General features: G+C 37.4%; 1 long non-coding RNA gene and 1 pseudogene across 2 annotated transcripts in view; both read left to right on the top strand.

Annotated features, from left to right (window-relative positions):
* The window catches only part of LOC134807486 (uncharacterized), a 177,269-nt gene extending 161,712 nt beyond the window's left edge, over positions 1-15,557 (top strand). The window contains exons 2-3 of one of the 2 annotated variants that reach the window (XR_010148070.1): positions 8,667-8,728; positions 14,143-15,557. This is a non-coding gene — a long non-coding RNA (uncharacterized LOC134807486). The remainder of the gene's footprint in view (positions 1-8,666; positions 8,729-14,142) is intronic. The other variant, XR_010148069.1, reaches the window with a different exon arrangement.
* A 3,874-nt stretch (positions 15,558-19,431) lies between these two features.
* LOC112205006 (small integral membrane protein 30-like) lies at positions 19,432-19,882 on the top strand (annotated as a pseudogene).
* Positions 19,883-22,432: the final 2,550 nt, after the last annotated feature.

The following is a 22,432-nucleotide window of genomic DNA, read 5'->3' as shown; positions in this document are numbered from 1 at the left end:
ATATACATATATATATGTTACATCCACACAATGGCATACTGCTTAATAAAAAGAAACAAATTTGTTTGTCCATTCACCTATTGATAGACATTTGGGTTGGATTCAGTTTGGGGCTATTATAAATAAAGTTGCTATAAATACTCAGATTTAAATACTTACGTGGATATGTGTTTTCATTTCCTTTGGATAAACCTAGGAGTGGAATTGCTGGGTTGAACTATATGTTTAACTTTATAAGAAATTGTTAAAGTATTTTCCAAAATTCCCATACCATTTGCGTTCTCATCAGCAATCCATGAGTCCTAGTAGATTCACGTTCTCCCCAACATTTGATGTTATCAGTCTTTTTAATATTAGCCACTCTAATGGATGGGCAGTGGTATCTTATTGTGATTTAAATTTGCATTTCCATGATGACTTAAGATAATGGACTTTTTTTGTTTTCTTTTTTTGCTATTCATATATTTTCTTTTGTAAAGTGTCCTTTCAGATCTTTTGCTCAGGTTTTTTTTTTTCTTAAAGCTGGAGTCTTACTATATTGCCCAGGCTGGAGTGCAGTAGTTATTCACAGGTGTGAGGATAGTGCACTACAGCCTCAGACTCCTAGCCTTAAGCAATCCCCCAACCTCAGCCTGCTGAGCAGCTGGGACAACAGACGTGTGCTACCATGCCTGGCTTTTTGCTCAGTTTTAAGAACTGGTTTCTTTGTCTTTGTGAATTGTAAGAGTTTTGGATATAAGCTCTTTATCAGTATATACATGTACGACAAATATTTTCTCTGTGACTCACCTTTCATTTTCTTGGTTGTATTTTTCAGAGCAAGAGTTCTCATTTTGATAAAGTCCTATGTATTCATTTATTTCTTTTATAGCACATGCTTTTTATGTTCTATCTAAGAAATCTTTACCTATGCCAAGGTCACAAATTTTTATAACTTTTAACATTTACATTTAATTCTGTGACCCATTTCAAGTTAAGTTTTGTGAAATGAAGATTAAGGATTAAGCTTCATTTTTTTTCCCTCTTGTCTTAATCTGTTTTGTGTTCCTGTGAAGAAATACCTGAGACTGGGAAATTTATAAAGAAAAGAGGTTTATTTTGCTTATGGTTCTACAGGCTGTACAAGAAACATGGCACCAACATCTGCATCTGGTGTGGACCTCAGGCTACTTCCATTCATGGCGGAAGGTGAAAGGGAGCTGGTGTTGCGGAGATCACATAGAAAGACAGGAGGAAAGAGAGAGAGGGATAAGGTACCAGGCTCTCTTTAAGAACCAGCTTTCTTAGGAATTAATAGAGTGAGAACTCACTTACCCCCAAGGAAGGGCACTAATCTATTCATGAGGGATCTGCCCCATGACTCAAATACTTCCCATTAGGCCACCTCCAACCTTGGGGATCAAATTTCAACATGAGATTTGCTGGGGACAAACAAACCCATATCCAAACTATAGAATTTCTGAATAACCAGTTCTTCCAGTATCATTTGTTGAAAAAGATTATTCCTTTCACATTGAAATACCTTGGCATCTTTGTCGAAAATCAATTGGCCATGTATGTGTATAGTTCTATTTCTGCCTTTTATTCTGCTTACATCTATATTCCATATATATAAATATATAAGTTATATAAATATATGGAATATATATAGAATATATGTATATATATGCATACCATATATGGAGTATATATAGAATATATATGTGTATATTCTATATATATGTGTATATATGCACATGTCATATATCATATATATTCTATATATACTCCATATACATACATATTTATTCTATGTATATTCCATATATTCATATAATGAATGCCAAGATTTACTATAAAGCTACAAAAATTAAGAAAGTGTGAATGCCAATACATACTTTCTTAATTTTTGTAGCTTTAGAGTAAGTCTTGAAATCAGTAAGTCCTACAAATTTGTTCTTCTAGACCATAATATTTTTAATACAGAAAATATTCTTTCTACAGATTCTGAGGTACTTGGGAAATTCAGAGAAAATTCTGCTAAATGGAAGATATTCTAAATTTTATTTTTTATTGATATGTAAAATACTTTGGGCTCAAATATTTTCAGAAGTAAAGATTTTTAACCTCCATTCATATTATCTTTTGTGTGTGTGTGTGTGTGTGTGTGTGTGTGTGTGTGTAGAGATGGGGTCTCACTACGTTGCCCAGGCTGGTGTCAGATTTCTGGCCTCAAGCAATCCTTTTGCCTTGGCCTTCCAAAGTGCTGGGGATTACAGGCGTGAGCCACCATGCCTGGTCCATAGTATCTTTTTTTAAAAAAGATTTTTTTTTCAAGATAAACCATCTTAAGTTGTCTCTAGGGTTTGTAAGAATAATTTATCAAACGTAGCTGCAGCAAAATTATTGGATTTATCAATTTCACTCTTTCCATTATAAAATATATTCAAAGAATGAATCTATTATGATGGAATTCAATTTTTGTTAATTTTACATTCTCGTTAAATGTTCTATTTTTTCTTTGCTTTCATAGAGGTAATTTTAATGTCTTCCTGTTTGAAAGCTTAGTTTTAATAATCAGAATTTGCTAAAACTTAAAAAGCTGAAGTCTTTTGATGCTCCAATGTTTTAATTAAATTTTGCAACTGATTTTGAACAAAATTAAACCCAAATAGAGAGTACTAGTTTGCAAAATTTCAATACCATTATAAAACACTTAGATTGGTTCACAAAATAATTATTAAAAGGCTCATTTTAAAAATCTTATCGATATTTGAGAACAAAGAGAAAGTACATACTGTAATGCTAAAGTTTTTGGTTGCTGTATTCAATATCAGCTTTATTTTTTTTGATCTTGCTCCGTCACCCATGCTGTAGTGCACTGGTGCGATCTCAGCTCACTGTAACCTCTGCCTCCCAGGTTCAAGCAATTCTCGTGCCTCAGCCTCCCAAGTAGCTAGGACTACAGGCATGTGTCACCATGCCTGGCTAATTTTTGTATTTTTAGTAGAGATGGGATTTCACCGTGTTGCCTAGGCTGGTCTCGAACTCCTGGCCTCAGGTGATCCTCCAGCCTCGGCTGGGATTATAGGCATGAATCACTGCACCTGGCCCAATATCAACTTTATAACAATAGTTTTTTTTTTTTTTTTGAGATGAAGTCTGACTCTATCGCCCAGGCTGGAGTGCAATGGTGCGATCTCGGTTCACTGCAACCTCCACCTCCCTGGTTCAAGTGATTCTCCTGCCTCTGCCTCCCGATAACAAAAGTTGTGTAGTCAGTTTTTCTGAATGGATAGATAGAGAGAGAGATGGATAGATAGATAGGTGGACAGATAAATATAGATATTTATCTTTTATAACTACAATAAAAAATAGAAATAGAGACAGTGTCTCACTATGTTGCTCACATTGGTTTCAAACTTCTAAGCTGAAGTGATCCTCCTGCCTTGGCCTCCCAAAGTGCTAGGGTTACAGGCATGAGCCACCACACCCAGACATAACCACAATTTTTTGATAACTACATATTTCTATTGGTAGAATATAGCAACTTGTTTGTACACAATTATCAATTATGTATGTATTGCAACCAATTCCAAGTGCGTTTATGCCTCATAAGTTTCTTAATTTAGTAGCCACCATTTTTTCCTTAGTGCTATGCTTCTTTTAGATAGACACACACACATACATATGCATATATTATTAAAGTCAAGTTTATTAATGTAAAATTTACACCCAGTAAAAATCATCCCTTTTAGGTACACGGTTATATGAGATTTTATAAATGTATGTAGTTATGTAATGCCCATCACTTTGAAGATTTGGAATATTTTCACCACTGCTAAAGTACTTGAATCAGAATATGTGTAGCTATTTTATTCATAATAGCTAGAAACTGGATCCAACCCACATGTCCATTAGTAGGTAAATGGATAAACAAACTGTAGTGTGACATAGTCTTTCAAAGTAACACTATTCAGAAATAAAAGGGAATTATGGATGCACGTCTCAATATGGATGAATCACAAAAAAATTTTGCTGAATAAAAGACCAGACACAAAAGAGTACATATTATATGATTATACATTGTCTAGAAAAGGTGCAGTTGATGAAGTCAACAACTCTAAGTAATTAAATGCAGCCCTCAAAAAGAGAAATGTTATGAAAAATATGCTAAAACACCATGTTAGTAAAAAACATATTCTTCACAAAAGCACCAGTCACACTATATAAGAGTCAGAGGGCTGAGCACAGTGGCTCACACCTGTAATCTCAGCACTTTGGGAGACCGAGGTAGGTAATCACTTGAGGTCAGGAGTTCCCGACCAGCCTGGCCAACACAGTGAAACTCCATCTCTACTAAAAATATAAAAATTAGCTGAATATGGTGGCACATGCCTGTAGTCTCAGCTACGATCTTGTATTCAATAATAAAGGCAAGTTAATTGCATAAGTGCAAAAAGGCTATACCAGGCCAGGCACAATGGCTCACACCTGTAATCTCAGACTTGGGAGGCCGAGGTGAGAGGATCACCTGAGGTCAGGAGTTCGAGGCCAGCCTAACCAACAAGGCAAAACCCCATCTCTACTAAAAAACACAAAAATTAGCCAGGCGTGGTGGCAGGCACCTATAATCCCAGCTACTCAGGAGGCCGTGGCTGTGAGGCTAGAGAGTTGCTTGAACCCAGGAGGCAAAGGTTGCAATGAGCCAAGTATGTGCCACTGCACTCCAGCCAGGGTGACTGAGCAAGACTCCATCAAAAAAAAGGGGGGGGCTATACCGTTGACTCTTGAAAAGTGTGAGTTGGTGCATTGACCCCACTTGCAGTTGAAAATCCATGTATAACTCCCCTGAAACTTAACTAGTAGTAGCCTACTGTTGGCCAGAAGCCCTACTGATAACATAAACATTTAATTAACACATTTTTTGCATGTTATATGTATTATATAATGTATTCTTACAATAAAGTAAGATAGAGAAAAAAATGAAGAAAATCATAAGAAAGAGAAAATATGTTTACTATGTATAATATTAAGTAGAATTTGATCATCATTAAAGTCTTCGACTTGGTTGTGTTCACATTGAGTAAGGAGTAGGTGGAAGAGGAGGGGTTCGTCTTGCTGTCTTAGAGGTGGCAGAAGTGGAAGAAAATCCACATATAATTGGACCTGGGAAGTTTAAGCCTATGTTACTCAATTGTATAATGTAAAAACACATAATTTGTAGCAATAGACACTTTCATTCCTAAGATATTTTTTAGATCTGTCATAATTTGCTGATAGGAATGAAATTTTCTAATTTTAAATATTTTTCTAATCTTTCTTACATTCCACTTACACATAATTGTGACTACAGAGTTATATCTTACTGTTCCATTGCATTTGTCCAGAATAAAATTTCAAATTAATTTTCCCCATAGCTACATGTGAAACGGAGGTAAATTAATAGCACTGAATCAACACACAAATAGTAGCACTTAAGATGAAGAAGGCAAAGATAAATTCTACTGTGTCACCTGGTATGGATTAAGGAATAAGATTTATCTAAGAAATAAAAAATGAAGGATCAGGCTGGGCATGGTGGCTCATGCCTGTAATCCCAGCATTTTGGGAGGCCAAGGCAGCCAGATCACTTGAGGTCAGGAGTTCGAGACCAGCCTGGCCAACATGGTGAAACCGCATCTCTACTAAAAATACAAAAAAATTAGCCGGGCGTGGTGGTGCACACCTGTAGTGCCAGTTACTTGGGAGGCTGAGGCAGGAGAATGACTTGAGCCTGGGAGGCAGAGGTTGCAGTGAGCCAAGATCACACCACTGTACCCCAGGCTGGACAACAGATCAAGACTGTCTCAAAAAAAAAAAAAGAAGGATCAGCAAAAAGAGACATAAATAAACTTTAGGCCCCAGAAAATCCTAGATCCACTCCCTCCTGGAGATCTTGGGGCCCATGGGAAATTGTAACCTTCCTGCTAGGGAATAAGAAACCACCAGCTTAAGGACAGCTAAGTTCATTGCATCCCTATCCACTGGGAGAGGGAGCTGTTAATTGTCTGAGAAGCCTACAGTGAGTTCTCTGGGTCACTTTTGGACAATTCTTGAAGTGCAATACTGAAAAATGAAAAAAAAAAAAACCTCTCTCTTTAGCAGTGTATTACTTAAAATGCTTAAACACTCAAATTAAATTTTAGAATTGTAAATTTTAGCTATTAAATTAAATAGAAAAACAAGGCCAAAGAACACACACACACACACACACACACACACACACACACACATATGATAGTATCGTATTCCTTTTCAATGAAAGCTGTTGTCAAAGGCATTTGAACCAGAGTGACTCCATCCTGAATAAGGGCTGGGTAACATGAGGCTGAGACCTACTGGGCAGCATTCCCAGGTTAGGCATTCTTAGTCAACAGGATATGTACAGTTAAGGAAACAAGTTAATAATGTTTACCGAACAGACTCAGGACTTAACAGACACAGAAAATAACAAACTTGGGAAATGTCCTGAGGTCCCATATCTTAAGAACAAAAGCATTCTTAGTTTAAGAGTAAGTTTCACTTTAAAGATAATACAGGCCAGGAGTGATGGCTCACACCTGTAATCCCAGCACTTTGGGAGGGCGGATCACTTGAGTTCATGAGTTAGAGACCAGCCTGGGCAATATGACAAAACGCTTTCTTTACCAAAAACACAAATATTAGCCCGGCATGGTGGCGCACGCCTGTGGTCCCAGCTGCTTGTGAGGCTCAGATGGGAGGATCACTAGAGCCCAGGAGGCAGAGGCTGCAGTGAGCCAAGATGGCATCACTACACTCCTGTCTGGGCAACAGAGCAAGACCCTGACTCAAAAAAAAAGAAAAGAAAAAGAAAAAGATAATATATATTACTGCAGAAGACAGTAGTTACACAAAGATGAACAATCCTTTGTTACACGCCCTTGTAGGACAGCACATCTCCCCATTGGTGTGTTCCCCATTTTTTTCTTTTTATATTATATATAAACAAGCCTCTACCTAAGGTGGATGTGTTCCTCCTCTTGCTTTGTCTGCTCTTGAATGCCCTGCTCTGTCTATGTAGTAACCATTCTTACTATTCCTTTACTTCTTAATAAACTCACTTTCACTTTACTCTGGACTCGCCCTGATTGTCAAGGACAATATTTTGATGTTCTTGAGAATGACTCAGGGAAATATTACTTGAGGTTATTAAATTCATATTTGATTTATTAATGTTACAAATTCAAAAACCTATTCCTTCTTAAGCTTTTAAGTTATGAATCAAATTATTAATTTATAAATCTGACAAATTTTAACAGTTACTTTTATGAGGACTTTGATTTACATTTGGTTTCATTTACAATTTTAGTTAAATGTTTAAATTGTCCATTTGACAAAATTTCCCAAGAATGTATATGACTTATAAATCTGGCAAATTAAATATGTATACATATTAATATTGAATCTCAACTTATTTTAGGGGTTAAAATACTGTTTATAAAATTAATAACATTGCCTTATACCTTGCAACTTGAAATTGCAAGTCTGAATAAATGAGACATTTTATATTGGAATCATAAAAGTAATCTATAAGATATTAAATATACCAAACTTCTTAAAACATAAAACGGTAAAATATATCAACAACAAACAACTTATTCTCAAACCTACTGCAAAAATATTAATACTATGATTTTTGTCTGCTTCATCATCTTACTATTTCTTTTTTTTTTTTTTTGGGAGATGGAGTCTCACTCTGTCGCCAGGCTGGAGTGCAGTGGCACGATCTCAGCTCACTGCAACCTCTGCCTCCCAGGTTCAAACAATTCTCCTGCCTAAGGCTCCCAAGTGGCTGGGACTATAGGCGAGCGCCACCACGCGAAGCTAATTTTTGTATTTTTAGTAGAGACGAGTTTTCATCATGTTGGCCAGGATGGTCTAGATCTCTTGACCTCATGATCTGCTCACCTCGGCCTCCCAAAGTGCTGGGATTACAGGCTTGAGCCACTGCCCTCGACCTTTACTATGTACTTCTTAATAGAATTATGCTATATTTTGTCATGGAAGGACTATAATTTCTGTGTATATTAAAATGATATTCTAGTGAATATGTTTGTTAGAATTTGGTCTATGACTTACGTTTATTATAAGATACCACTTAACAATACACTGATATCAAGGCTTTTGGAAATTTGGGGAGGGAGGTGGACCCCAACTACATTTAATTACTAGAAGCTACCAATATTTACAACAATATTATGAAAATTGTTAACTGGTAAAATTAAGTTTTCTTGCAACGCTAACGTTGTCTCTTAGCTCCTATCACAGTGTCTGGCACATCATAGATTTTCAATAAATAGCTGTTGGATAAATCATGCTTAAATCAGTTTCTACAGATTACAAGCTTGATAATTTTTCTGCTACTGCATACTCTGGGTTCCCTTTTTCTAGTTTCCAATAATTGCCTCATTGCCTCTCCAGCCTCCTCTAATGCTGTTTTTGCTATTTCTCCAGTCTTTACTTACACAATCCTCACAGTTTTTCCAGCCTCCTCCAACAGTCTCCTTGCATCCTTCCATTCTCTGTCCACCACCTAGTCCAGAAGCCATTGCTGTGTATTTTTAAGTTTTTGTTATGACTGAACTCCACACCCAGTAGCAATTTCTGTCTGTTTTCTGTTGCAGAAGATCAAACTCTCCCAAAAAGTAGAGATTAAACAACAACTAAAGATGGCGAATCATAGAAGGTAATCAAATCACACAATGGCTATTATTCATCGTTCTTTTGATTCCAATGTATTTCATTTTATGCATTAAAAGTTATTCTGAGAGTCCATACACTTAACTAGAGGGCCAACGGAGTCCACAGCACAAAAATGACTAAGGATTATTATTTTTTTTTGAGACGGAGCTTCGTTCTTGTTGCCCAGGCTGGAGTGCAATGGCGTGATCTCGGCTCACCGCAACCTCCGCCTCCTAGGTTCAAGCAATTCTCCTGCCTCAGCCTCCCGGGTAGCTGGGATTACAGACATGCACCACCACGCCTGGCTAATTTTGTATTTTTAGTAGAGACCATGTTGAGGCTGGTCACGAACTCCTGACCTCAGGTGATCCGCCCGCTTTGGCCTCCCAAAGTGCTGGGATTACAGGCCTGAGCCACCGCGCCCGGCCAAAAATGACTAAGAATTCTTGACCTAGGCAATGATGAAGAGACAGGATGGAAAAAATCAGGGCCAATTAATGACCATATAGAGCAGAACCAGCCGGAAAACTTGGTCCAATAACCTCAGGATTACATATGAGAAAACGAAATACTTACATTTTAAGTCATTATTTGGTGGAGTATCTTTTCTACAACAGTTTACCTTAAGAAATATACAGGAAGCCTTGTAAACATAGCAATACCCTGTCTCTACCAAAAATTTGAAAATTAGCTGGGCGTGGTAGCATGCATCTGTAGTCCTAGGTAATCAGGAGGCTGAGGCAGGAGGATTGCTTGAGCCCAGAGGTTTGAGGCTGCAGTGAGCTATGATCCCACCACTGCACTCCAGCCTGGGTGACAGAAGGAGATCCTGTCTCTAAAAAAGCCTCCTGGGCTCAACTGATCTACCCACCTTAGTCTCATGAGTAGCTGGGACTACAGGTGTGAACCACCACACCTGGCTGATTTTTATTTTTTTCATAGAGGCAGGGTTTCACCATGTTGCCCAGGCTGGTCTCGAACTCCTGGCCTCAAGTGATTCACCCACCTCAGCCTCCCAAAGTGCTGGGATTACAGGCATGAGCCACTGTACGTGGCGTAAGAAAAGTTCTTTAATTAAAAGAAAAAAAGAAGTTTGCTCTCCATTCTTAGATCATCTCAGTGTGCTTATTAAGCATCCACATATCTAAAGATACCTACAGTATTGGCAGAAGTTCAGGACCTCTTTATCTGGATGTTCATTTGTACCCTTTAAAACAAAGGAAAAAAGAGAAGAAATTGTATGATGAGACCTACTATTTGAACAGATAATAAATAGGATATTCTAGAATTTAAAAATGTCATAAATCTTGAAAATCATAGTGTACACTGAAGTTTAAAATAAAATAATCTACACTTAGACCCGTCATAGTGAAAGGAAAAATAGATTATCTTAAAAGTAAAAAGGCCAGGCCAAGTGGCTTACACCTGTAATCTCAGCACTTTGGGAGGCCAAGGTGGGTGGATCACCTGAGGTCAGGAGTTCGAGACCAGCCTGACCAAAATAGTGAAACCCTGTCTCTACTGAAAATACAAAAAATTAGCTGGGCATGGTGGCGGGTGCCTGTAATCCCAGCTACTTGGGAGGCTGAGGCAGGAGAATCCCTTGACCCTGGGAGGCGGAAGTTTGCGTGAGCCGAGGTTGCGCCATTTCACTCCAGCCTGGGCAACAAGAGCGAAACTCTAACTCAAAAAAAAAAAAAAATAGTAAAAAAGGTATTCAATGTAGCTGAAAAAAATTTCTGTAAATATTGATATAGAATAATCTGTAAGATAATCTTTTCCTTAAACTTCTACAATTGTTTATTTCTCATGCCATTTAATCACATAGATATCAAAATTGCAAATGTATCATTTCTCTCTCGCTCTCTCTCTCTCGCCCGAGCGCGTGCGTTTTTTTAACTATAGAGATAGGGTTCTCAGGCTGGCCTCAAACCCCTGGGTTCCCAGGCTGGCCTCGAACCCCTGGCCTCAAGCAATTCTTCTGCCTCGGTCACCCAAAGTGTTGGGACTATAGGTGTAAGCCTCAATGCCTGGCCTCATTTTAGATTTAATAGTAAACCTATGTCCTGTATATTTCTTTTTTTTTTTTTTTGCTGGGGTTGTGGGGGCGCAGGAAGACAGTCTCTGTCACCCAGGCTGGAGTGCAGTGGCGTGATCATGGTTCACTGCAGCCTCTTATTTCTGGGCTCAAGCAATCCTCCTGCCTTAGCCTCCTGAGTGACTAAGCCTGCGGGCACACACCATCACACACAGCTAATTTTGAAATTTGTTGTAGAGATAGGATCTCACTATGTTGAGCAGGCTTTCCATATATTTCTTAAGGTAAACTAATGTAGAAAAGATGTATATTTTTTTCAATCACACGTATTAATAGAACATTTACAAAAAAAAAAATAAGAGAGCAAAGCCAAAGAAAATAGGAAGAAAAATAATAAGGATAGAAAATAATGAAAGATCATCAAAGGAGACAATAAAAAATTAAGAAACTAATTTTTAATGAAATTTTAATCGTTAATAAAAAAGCAGTTTGTAGATTACTATTTTTAAAATAACAATTGTGTAACATTTGTAAATATGCAAAATAGTACTACAGAGTGTTAGTATATACATATATGGTTAAAAAAACACACAAACGTGAATGGGAAATTATACAGATCAGCTTTAGACTGGAGAAAGAGGAAGGAAAACAATTTGGGAAGGCTCAAATTCCTTTTTTTTTTTTTTTTTTTAATTCAGAAAAGGGGTCTCACTCTGTCACCCAGACTGGAGTGCAGTGGCAATATCTCAGTTCCCTGCAGCCTCTTCCTCCTGGGTTCAAGCCATTCTTGTGCCTCAGCCTCCTGAGTAGCTGGGACTACATGTGTGCACCACCATGCCTGACTAATTTTTATATTTTCAGTAGAGATGGGGTTTCACCATGTTGGCCAGGCTGGTCTCGAACCCCTGACTTCAAGTCATCTGCCTGTCTCAGCCTCCCAGAATGTTGGGATTACAAGCATAAGCCACCATGCCTGCCGGAAGGCTCAAGTTCTATAATATTTTATTTCTTAGGAAAAATGGCTGAATGATAATATTGGTTAAAACTGACTTATGTGTACATGGTTAGTTGTTATATTGTTCTTGATACTCCTCTACATGTTCTCATTATTTCATTTTTTAAAAGTTTAAGACGTTTGTCTCATGTGACTAAAGCAAAATGTTTGATTTAGAGAGGGTAATAGTGGCTCCTACAGAGACCATAAAGCCACAGTTAATTATACACTAGTTCTAATATTGACATTTGTTTTCAGTTACCTCTTTAGCTTCATTCATTACCATACCAAAAGGGTGTGTCTTCAGAGTTTGTATCCTTGGGAACCGCATGGTTGCTAGGTTGACCAATAACAGCTCTAAGATTCGCATGCTGTTGTCCATGACTGTTACTAAGCTAAACAGAGCCAAAAGAGGTAGGAGAAGAACTCATATGTTCTGAGAAAATTATTAGCGTTTCAGTCTAATGTTCAGCTTACATGTGGAACACCACATTAACCCCTTGGAAGAGTTCAGACAGATCCAGAATGTTGTCACTGCTTTCAAATAAATTCCAACTCAAATTTTAGTTTATATACTTAAAATATAGCCATAGGGGAGTATATGAAAATGAGTGGTAAATATAACAAGAATTCAGAAGCAGAAAAGCGTCTCTGTGGAGTGAGATAGCTGGTGAGATTTCAAGAGGAAAATAGAACTTGAGGTGGGAAATCAAGGGTGAGAACCATTCAGATAAGAAGGTGGCCAGGCGCGGTGGCTCATGCCTATTATCCCAGCACTTTGGGAGGCCAAGGCGGGCAGATCACCAGGTCAAGAGATCAACATTGTGAAACCCCGCCTGTACTAAAAATACAAAAGTTAGTTGGGAGTGGTGGTGCGCACCTGTAGTCCCAGCTACTCGAGAGGCTGAAACAGGAGAATCCTTTGAACTCGGGAGGCAGAGGTTGCAGTGAGCCAAGATCGCCTCACTGCACTCCAGCCTGGCGACAGAGTGAGACTCCGTCTCAAAAAAAAAAAAAAAAAAAAAAAAAAAGGTAAGGGTAAACAAAGTCAGGATTTAGGATGAGGAAGTCTGGCCATGGAGCAGACAGTATGACAGTATGGGATTTGAATGCCTGTTGCTTTATTCACTTCTACTAACTCCAAATTATTATTTTTTTTAAGTGCAAACAACACTATTTTACACATAGGTAATTTTCCTAAGAAGTAGAAGTATGGCATACAGAGAATAATTTAGAGCTAAATTTCCATGAAATGGAAGGTTAGGGAGGGGAAAATCCAATGTGAGGTGACAATTGTGTTTTGTTCTTGGGAAGGATAAAATTTTTTTTCTTTTGTAGAGACAAGGTCTCCTATGTTGTACAGGCTGGTCTTGAACTCCTGGGCTCAAGCAATCTACCCTCCTCAGCCTCCCGAAATGCTAGGATTATAGGCATGAGCCACCATGCCCGGCCTCAACTAACTCTCTATGTGGAAAAAAGTACAAATATATTTATTATTTAACTCTTTATATGGAAAAAAATATATTTATTATTCTACTTGCTTCTATATTATTTTATTATTTGAGTGCCAAGGGTTGGGGTTACCTGTTCAGATAACACCTTTCTCTATATTAATCTCAGGAGACATGCTGCCTATCCCTACCTCTGGCCCTTGGATGAATAAAGCCTACATTCTCTAGCTCAGTAGTATTCTCTAATTTCACATCTCAGAGAAAGAGGGAGTAGTGTATCCCAGAGAAAATATTTAGGATTTTTTTCCCCTCCCAGAAGGCCCTGGGTTCCTCATGCAAATTGATCTACCTTTGTGCCAGTAGTCAGCCTCACATTCCCAGAATCACAGTGAGTGACTGACTGAATGGAGTCATAGAAGATATTTGCTATACCCTCATTACAGGGCAAAGAACCCTGCTTGTCTTACATTTGCACAAAGAATTGGGCCACTCTAGTGACTCTTCAAGAAATAAATAATAGGCCGGGCGCAGTGGCTCATGCCTGTAATCCCAACACTTTGGAAGGCCAAGGTGGGAGGATTGCCGGAGCTTGGGAGTTTGAGACCATCCTGGGCAACATAATGAGACCCTGTCTCTACAAAAAAATTAAAAAATTAGTCGGTGTGGTGGTGCGAACCTGTGGTCTCAGCTACTCAGGAGGCTGAGGTGGGATGATCACTTGAACCCAGGAAGTCGTGGCTGCAGTGGGCCACGATTGCGCCACTGCAGTCCAGCTTGGGCGATAGATTGAGACACTGCCAAAAAAAAAAAAGGGGGAAATAATAATAAGCTTCTTTTAATCAATATTTTAAAATGTCTTACCCTGCTATTTGTATATGTCCATAATACTGCCTTGGCAATCAAAACATGTTAGTTCTTTTCCCTTCTCTCTTTAGTTACCACCATTCCTGGTATTGGTCCCAGTTCTTCTAAGAATATTTTTGATGCAAGAGCCGTTTTATCTTGAATCCTACATAGCTTATTTTCCATTTTTCCATTCAAATAAAACAAGAGAACAATAGAGTGAAGAAAAAGGATGTTTAAGTCTAAATCCAAGACTGAGGTACAAGACCAAGAAAAGTGGGGCAGAAGATGGAAAAGAACAAGCGAAGAATCTTGGAAACAATTCAAAGGCACGTTGGATTCTTTGCTTGTAATAAGAAGTGCAAGTTGGTGTTACTTCTTAAGGTCTAATGTTAAAATTTCTTGAATCTGATCTTTATCATATGCATATTTTTTCATCCTTGGATAGTTAGACTTTTTTTAATATGTCAAGAACTCATCTATATTTTTATCTATATTTATTCTACATAAATCGATAAATCAAGATGTAATATAAAAAAAGTTGATAGAAAACTTTAGTTTTAGAAACTTTATTTTTAAAAACAGCTCAAAATTGCCTTCATCATATTACTGATTTAAATATTACGAAAAATATTAAACATTCACAAAAGTATTACAAAAAGACTAGCATAATGAACCCTCATACGTGTACCACCCAGATTTGAAAATTATTGGAATTTTGTCATATAGGCTTTAGCTACCCTTATTTTCTTTCTTTTTGTTGCTAAAGTATTTTAAAGCCCCTCCAGGACCTCATGGGACTTTATCCTACATACTTGTAATTCTACTGATTTTTAATTAAATTATTGATTAAGTAGTTAACAGAAAACAGGATATTACAGGAAGCATCTAGTGGGGTGCAGAGTCTAGCAATTAATCTTTTCTCATTTAATCAAAGACAGCAGCAGGGCTCTAGTAAAATCAATTATGTTTAGAAATGGAAATTTTTAAAAATTCAAAAACAAGGAAGCATTTTAAGTATTCTTACAGCCTTTACTTCTGTTTTCCTTCCTCTTGACATATTCCCCATTAACAACTGGCTACTTCTTATCTCTTTTGCCCCTCAGTGTAACAAGGATTTATGTAAATCATACATCTTAACTCAGCAAGAAATTGGCAGGGTCCTAAGACATAGTTCCAAGTAAATTTTATTTTTATAGTAAAATCCTGGCCCTTCTGTCTGGGAGACCTTTCTAGTCCTTTACATGTCAGCACTACCACTTATGCTAATATTATAATTGTGTATTTATCAGTATTTTAACATAATTTTTCTTAGTTTTACCTGAAAAAGGAGACTAAGAAATAAAATGCCTAATGCTGATGAAGGTATATATTATGGATATTTTAATGTATTTCTGGTGGGAGTATATATATTTGAACCAAAACCAGTTTGACAATAATACTTGAGTACCAAGTTTCAATATTTGGTATCTTAAATTTTGTTAACTTGTTTATAATTAAACAGGATAAAAAATTATTAATGTGGAGATGACCTTCCCTCTACCAGAGAGAATGCTGACTTTGTGTGTTTCATTCCAGCCTCTGCCTCCTTTCCCCCAGAGAAGGCTCATCTTCTGCCAGGCTGTAGTGATGGACTTTTGAGATGCAGAATTCAAAACTGGGAAGGGGTGAAGGTGGGGAGAGAAAAGCTAAATTGATCTGGGATAACTTAAAAAAAAATAACTGATAGAGGGGGATAGAGAGAAAGAAAGCAGCTGAGAAAAGGGGAAAGGGGAATATTGGATTGTGGTTTATAAGTAAGAGGCTCCAGAATAATGTGGGGTTGCAGAGAATTGAAAAGAAGAGGAAAATGTGGGAAATGTTACTGAGGTATATGAATGGAATTTATTCACAATTTTAGAAGAGAGCCAAGTAAATTATTACAAGTCCTTTTAAAAATGTTTTGCCTATGTATACTCAGGCTGGAGTTCAGTGATGTGATCATAGCTCACTGCAGCTTCCAACTCCTGGGTTCAAGCAATCTTTCTGCCTTAGCCCCCTGCTGATACACATTCTTTGACAACATCCTTTTTTTTTTGGAGACGGAGTCTCGGTCTTGCTCTGTCACCCAGGCCAGAGTGCAGTGGGGGCGATCTTGGCCCACTGTAACCTTCACCTCCCAGGGTCAAGTGATTCTCCTGCCTCAGCGTCCTGAGTAGCTGGGACTACAGGCACACATCACCACACCCAGCTAATTTTTTGTATTTTAGTAGAGACGGGGTTTCACCGTGTTGCCCAGGATGGTCTCGAACTCCTGAGCTCAGGCAATCTGCCCGCCTCGGCCTCCCAAAGTGCTAGGATTACAGGTGTGAGCCAGTGCACCCAGCTGACAACATCTTTTTGATGGCAACATAACATTCTATTCATTGAACGTACTGCAGTTAATGTACTATTCCTCTATAATTGGATTTATATTATTTCAAATTTTCTACTATTTAAAAAACACTGTGATGAATATACTTATGCTCACAGCTTCTTAAGTTTTTTTTCACTAGGATAGATTCACAGAAGTAGAATTATGATGCAGAAGTTATAAATGTTTTATTTTGTCAAATTATTGTTTGTTGAAATGTATCAACCTACATAATCCTATCAAAAAGATATGACAATATCCATCATATGTACCATCAACATTGACTATTTTGTATCTTAGGGTCTTTTTTATGTAATTTTTTTTCATGTTTGATATATTTACCAGATCATACATTGGATAAACCTTCCTATTCTCTTAGGAAACCAGTGACTCATCTTAAATTTACTTTCCATTTACTTCTTGAAAAAAATCTTTAACAGATCATCCCTTATGTTTTTACCAAGCTCTCTCTCTTTTCTACCTTCTTTCCTTTCTGCCTATCTTCCTGCTTTACCTTCCTGCTTTATTTCTTTCCTCTCATTTTTTGGTAAAGTTGTTTTGTATTTGTTTTGGAATAAATTTAAAAAGAATAAAAACAAGCTCTACCCTGATAATGATAATCTTGAGCACTTTTAGCAATGCAAAGAGAGCTCATTGACTCACAAAGTCTCCCTGCCCCATTTCATGTGTCTTATTTGTGCCTGGCAGCAATACAAAAATAAGATCCAATCTGTTCTGTACAAAATGCCCTTCAAATATCTGAAGATAGCTGCCTAAGTAGTCTCTTCTCTATGCTAAAGTGTCACAGTGATTTTAACCTTTCCACAAGCAACAGCATTTTTGAATGCTTCACTAACCTGCTCAAGTTTCTCTGGACACACTCTTAACTTTCTCGGAACAGCAGGATCTCAGCTGTGGCATTATATATCATTCGTACAACTACAACTGAAAATAATTGTCCATTGTGGAGGAAATGCCCTTTAGGAATGGATTCACACAATTACCTAATATTGCTCAGTTTTAGTAAGCAGTTCTTCTCTCCTTGAAGATAACTACGTACTGAATCATGGTTTTCTTTCATATAGTGCTTGTGAAAATTAATGATATTTGGGCCAGGCGCGGTGGCTCATGCCTGTAATTCCAACACTTCGGGAGGCTGAGGCGGGCGGATCACCTAAGGCCAAGAGTTTGAGACCAGCCTGGCCAACATGGTGAAACCCCGTCTCTACTAAAAATACAAAAAAAAAAAAAAAATTAGCTAGGCACGGTGGTGCATTCCTGTAATTCCAGCTACTTGGGAGGCTGAGGCAGGAGAATCGCTTGAACCTAGGAGGGAGAGGTTGCAGTGAGCTGAGACTGTGCCACTGCACTCCAGCGTGGGTAACAAGGGTGAAACCCCACTTTGATAAAATAAAAAATAATAAAAAATAAAGAAAATTAATGATATATATATATATTTATTATTATACTTTAAGTTTTAGGGTACATGTGCACATTGTGCAGGTTAGTTACATATGTATACATGTGCCATGCTGGTGCGCTGCACAATTAATGATATTTATAAAGTAAAACACTGGCTGGTATAATGTTCAATAAATGTTAATTATATATTAGTAATTAATTTTTTTTGGCAGTTATCTGAGTATCTGTTTACCCCTTGGTCTATGGATATAGATTAAGAAGACTAGAAGGATGGAATTGAAATGAAATAATAACCAAAAAAATGAAAAATATTGCAATGACAAACCAGGTGGACCTTTCTGAGGGTATGGGGTTGGCCTTGTCTTTCTTCCGTGAATGGAATCTTGACTCCCGTATTTTTAGAAAAAGAAATAAATATTTTTTAAGGGTATATTTCTTAGTTATTATTTCTCTCCTTGATAAATGGAGGCAATATTTTAAAAACCTCAACAGCACCACTGGTGGGAAAAACTAACTGGGATGCTGTTTAACCAAAGGTGGAAAGAGAGGAGACCAAGGGTTGGACATTGTTGTTTTGCCACTGAGGGCCCCGAGCTCTCCTAGGCCTTTTAATCATATCAAGTAGGATATTCTAGAATCGGCCAGCAGCTGGGGCTCTGGAAGTCAGAGATCAGAGCCAGGGAAGGCTCTGGGCTCCCAAACCTGAGCCTTTCCTCCTAGCCGCAGCCTCTTACCAAGGGCCAGCCCCAGACATCTTTCCCACCTGACCTGTTCTCCATACAGAATTCCCAAAGGGTTACTAGCCAGGAGGCACAGATACAGGTTAGATTTTCTGGTTATATTCCTCCACACCCTCATTAAAAGTCTTATTCTGTTGTATTTATTTTAGTGACATTATAAATTAATAACAGGCCGGGCACAGTGGCTCACGCCTGTAATCCCAGCACTTTGGGAGTCTGAGGTGGGTGAATCACTTGAGGCCAGGAGTTTGAGACCAGCTTGACCAACATGGTGAAACCTTGTCTCTTCTAAAAACACAAAAATTAGCCAGGCGTGATGGTGCATGGCTGTGGTCCCAGCTACTCAGGAAGCTTGAGGCAAGAGAATAACTTTAACCCAGGACGCAGAGGTTGCAGTGAGCCAAGATCACACCACCGCCCTCTAGCCTGGGTGACAGAGTGAGACCCTGTCTCAAAAAAATTAAAAAAAAAATTAATAACAATTCTATAAATATTTGATTTAAACCGAATTCAGTGAAACCATTACTTTTCTTGATCGAGATGTTTCTTTTAGTGCAACCTAAGGATTTGTTTTAAATTACAATCATTACTAAATAACAGAAATAACATTTTTCTGTACTGTTATCATCTGTGTATAGAAAAGATAGTAACATATCAAAAAGAAAGAAAATGCTTTGATTCCTGTAATGACTGCTTCCTGGAAAGCAGCCTCATGTGGAACCTCTTAGTCTCAGCATCCGGAGCTCCAGAAAAGGAAAATTTCAAGTGTGATAGAATTCTATGTATATCATTTCTTTGGAACCTTCAGCCCTCAAGATTTCAACAGCATGGCCTCAGTTTCAACATAGTTGTCCTTAGTTCTCATGTCACAGTTTTGATGCTGCCTGTTGTTGAAGCAGAAGAAGCCGGTGATGTAATCAATCTCTTGTCAGGTGTGGTTCTCAGCATTACAGGCATTTGTGCTTACTTGCAGGTATTTGCACTAGAAAGATATGGACACATGTGACTTTGAAGGGCCTACTGAATCAAACCTCAGCCTGAAAACCTTTGTGCTATTGAGGCTAAACCTGAGCTTTGGTGTCTGAAAGTTTTCAAGAATCAGTAAATAGGGGAGTTTTACATTCTTCATTGTTTCCATGAAATGAGAACAAACAGATATATGTATATATATGGAAAAAGAAGAGTTCTTTACAACAAATAATGCACTGAAAAATGCAGCCTATGATTTGTATTTGCTGGTCAAAAAGGAGGTCAAAGAAGTAAGATGGCTGAAATTTTCATAATAGTTCATACTTTTAGAATTTCAAAGCACATAAAATAGAAAGAAGGAAGTTCTTGCCCAAAATTCTAGGAAATCACCACTGTTCACTTGTAATCACTGCATCCTGAATCATTTCAGAGTCTTTTCTCCATATTTTTATTAAATTTTTGTTTTGTTATCTCCCAAGTTGATATTGTATTTAGATATCAAATAGTCAGCCAAAAAGGGGAACTTTTTATCTCTGGGGGAAAAAAAATTAGAAAAATGTGTTCAGTGTATCTAATACTGAAATGCAGAAAAGATTTAAAGACATTGACATGGAAAAGAGATTTAATGTTTAAAAAAAACTTAATATTAACTGAGTAACATCCTCCTGATGAGAAGTAGTATATTAAATATAAACCCATTATGTTGTTAAAAAAATAAAATCCTTTAATTACCGTTTAGTTTAAGTACTCTTTAATTGTAAGACAATTAGTTCAGGCTCTTTTTTGGTAGATTAATTTACGTGCTAGGAAACAAAAGATGAACAAGACAAACATAAATGTCTAGATTGTTGCTAAACTGAGTTTTCACTTAGAACTACTTCTGAAAATATTTCATCTTCATTTGAAGAAATTGTATCTTTATATCAGACACTTTTTTTTTTTTTTGAGACAGAGTCTTGCTCTGTTGCCTAGGCTGGAGTGCAGTGGCGAGATCTCAGCTCACTGCAACTTCCACCTCCTTGGTTCAAGCAATTCTCCTGCCTCAGCCTCCCAAGCATGTGCCTGGGATTACAGGCACATGCCACTACACCCGGCTAATTTTTTTGTATTTTTAGTAGAGACGGGGTTTCACCATGTTGGCCAGACTGGTCTCGAACTCCTGACCTCAGGCGATCAGACCCCCTTAGTCTCCCAAAGTGCTGGGATTACAGGCATGAGCCACTGCACCCGGCCTTATATCAGACCCTTTACTCAAGTCTACAGATATGAAAATACCTGTAGCGAGGCTTATAAAACTAGGATAATAGCCAAATTAATACCGATGTCACTCTAGTTTAGAATTTAAAAGGTATATCATTCCATATAAGAATATAAACCAAACAATATTAAGTTTGCTTTTTAAATAGAATCTTTTAAAAAAATTAATCACTGTATTACTATATTTACCTCTTAGAAGAATATTTCCTTGCATGCATTTGAGTATGTGCTGAGTAGAAAATTCCATTGTTTCGAGAAATAATGCATAGAGACTTGCAAAGTTGAAATGAGGACTTTACAACTGTGTCTGCACCATATTTGAAGTTAAAAAAGAAACACACCAAGCAAAAAATTTGAGGCAGTGTCTCAGTGAATTAAGACAGCTCACACACAGTAGAGTATCTATTTTAATAACAGCATAAAAGTGTGAAAGATTTCCCTGTTGCAAAAACATTTATTAGTCTATTTAGTTATTTCAGAATCATCCTGCACTTTGCTTAGTAAGACAAACAGTTAACGAGGTACTTGAGGAAGCTAAACACTCGTGTAGAATTGCAAGCCTTAGGTCATATTCCACCAGCCAGCTCAATATCATGTTACTGGGAAATTAAGATCTCTTAGAACTGTTCTTTGACTTCATAGTAATAAATGCATCACAGCCTGAAGTAAACAGAGTGATCTTTAAAAAGCCAACAATTTAGATGTTTTTCATAATTTTTAATACCTATGTTAGAGTCAGCAATTTGGTGAGCAATAAAGTCAATTATCAGCTCTGCCAGTAAATCTCCTGTAACCTTATGAAAAAAGGTCATACTAACCTAGTACATTGAGCACCTCATGCTCATGAACATCAATGACTTTCCCAAAATATTCTAGTTATTCAAAACTTAATTTCAACTCTAATGATAAGAAATACAGCCATGCCCCATATAACAATGTTTGGTCAATGACAGATTGCATATATGATAGTGGTCCCATAAGATTATTATTCCTTTTAAAAATTGTACCTTTTTCATATTTAGATGCACAAATACCTGCCATTGTGTTACAACTGCCTACGTATCCAGTACAAAAACATGCTGTTCAGGTTTGTAGCCTAGGAGCATTAAGCTATACCATACAGCCTAGGTGTATGGTAGGATAGACCATGGAGGTTTGTGTCTATGATGTTTGCACAGTTGTGAAATCACCTACTAGTGAATTTCTCAGAATATATCCCATTGTTAAGCAACGCATGACTCTATATATGACTTATTCATTAAATAACTCAGTCACTTATTAACTGACTACTACACGTCAGGCATTATACCAGGTAGGGAATACAAAAACAAATAAGATATCTTCTTATTTTTGAAGAACACATATCTAGTGATGGGAAAAAAAATAAACAGATAATTATAATACAATGTGATATAGAAGTATATTATTTATAACATTCCTAGAGGTGGCATTTGTACTGGTCTGGAAATACAGGTATAAGTTTTTGTCAAGCAGCAAACTGAAGGAGGGACATCCTTCAGATATCCTGCTGTCTTTGTTATAAATTATTAAGCACAATTCACAAGTGATATTTCTAGCATGATAAAATTTAATGAAAATATA

Source organism: Pan troglodytes, chromosome 10 (assembly GCF_028858775.2).
Source record: "Pan troglodytes isolate AG18354 chromosome 10, NHGRI_mPanTro3-v2.0_pri, whole genome shotgun sequence".
In the NCBI taxonomy this organism is placed as follows: domain Eukaryota; kingdom Metazoa; phylum Chordata; class Mammalia; order Primates; family Hominidae; genus Pan; species Pan troglodytes.
This window is presented reverse-complemented; position numbering and strand designations above follow the sequence as displayed.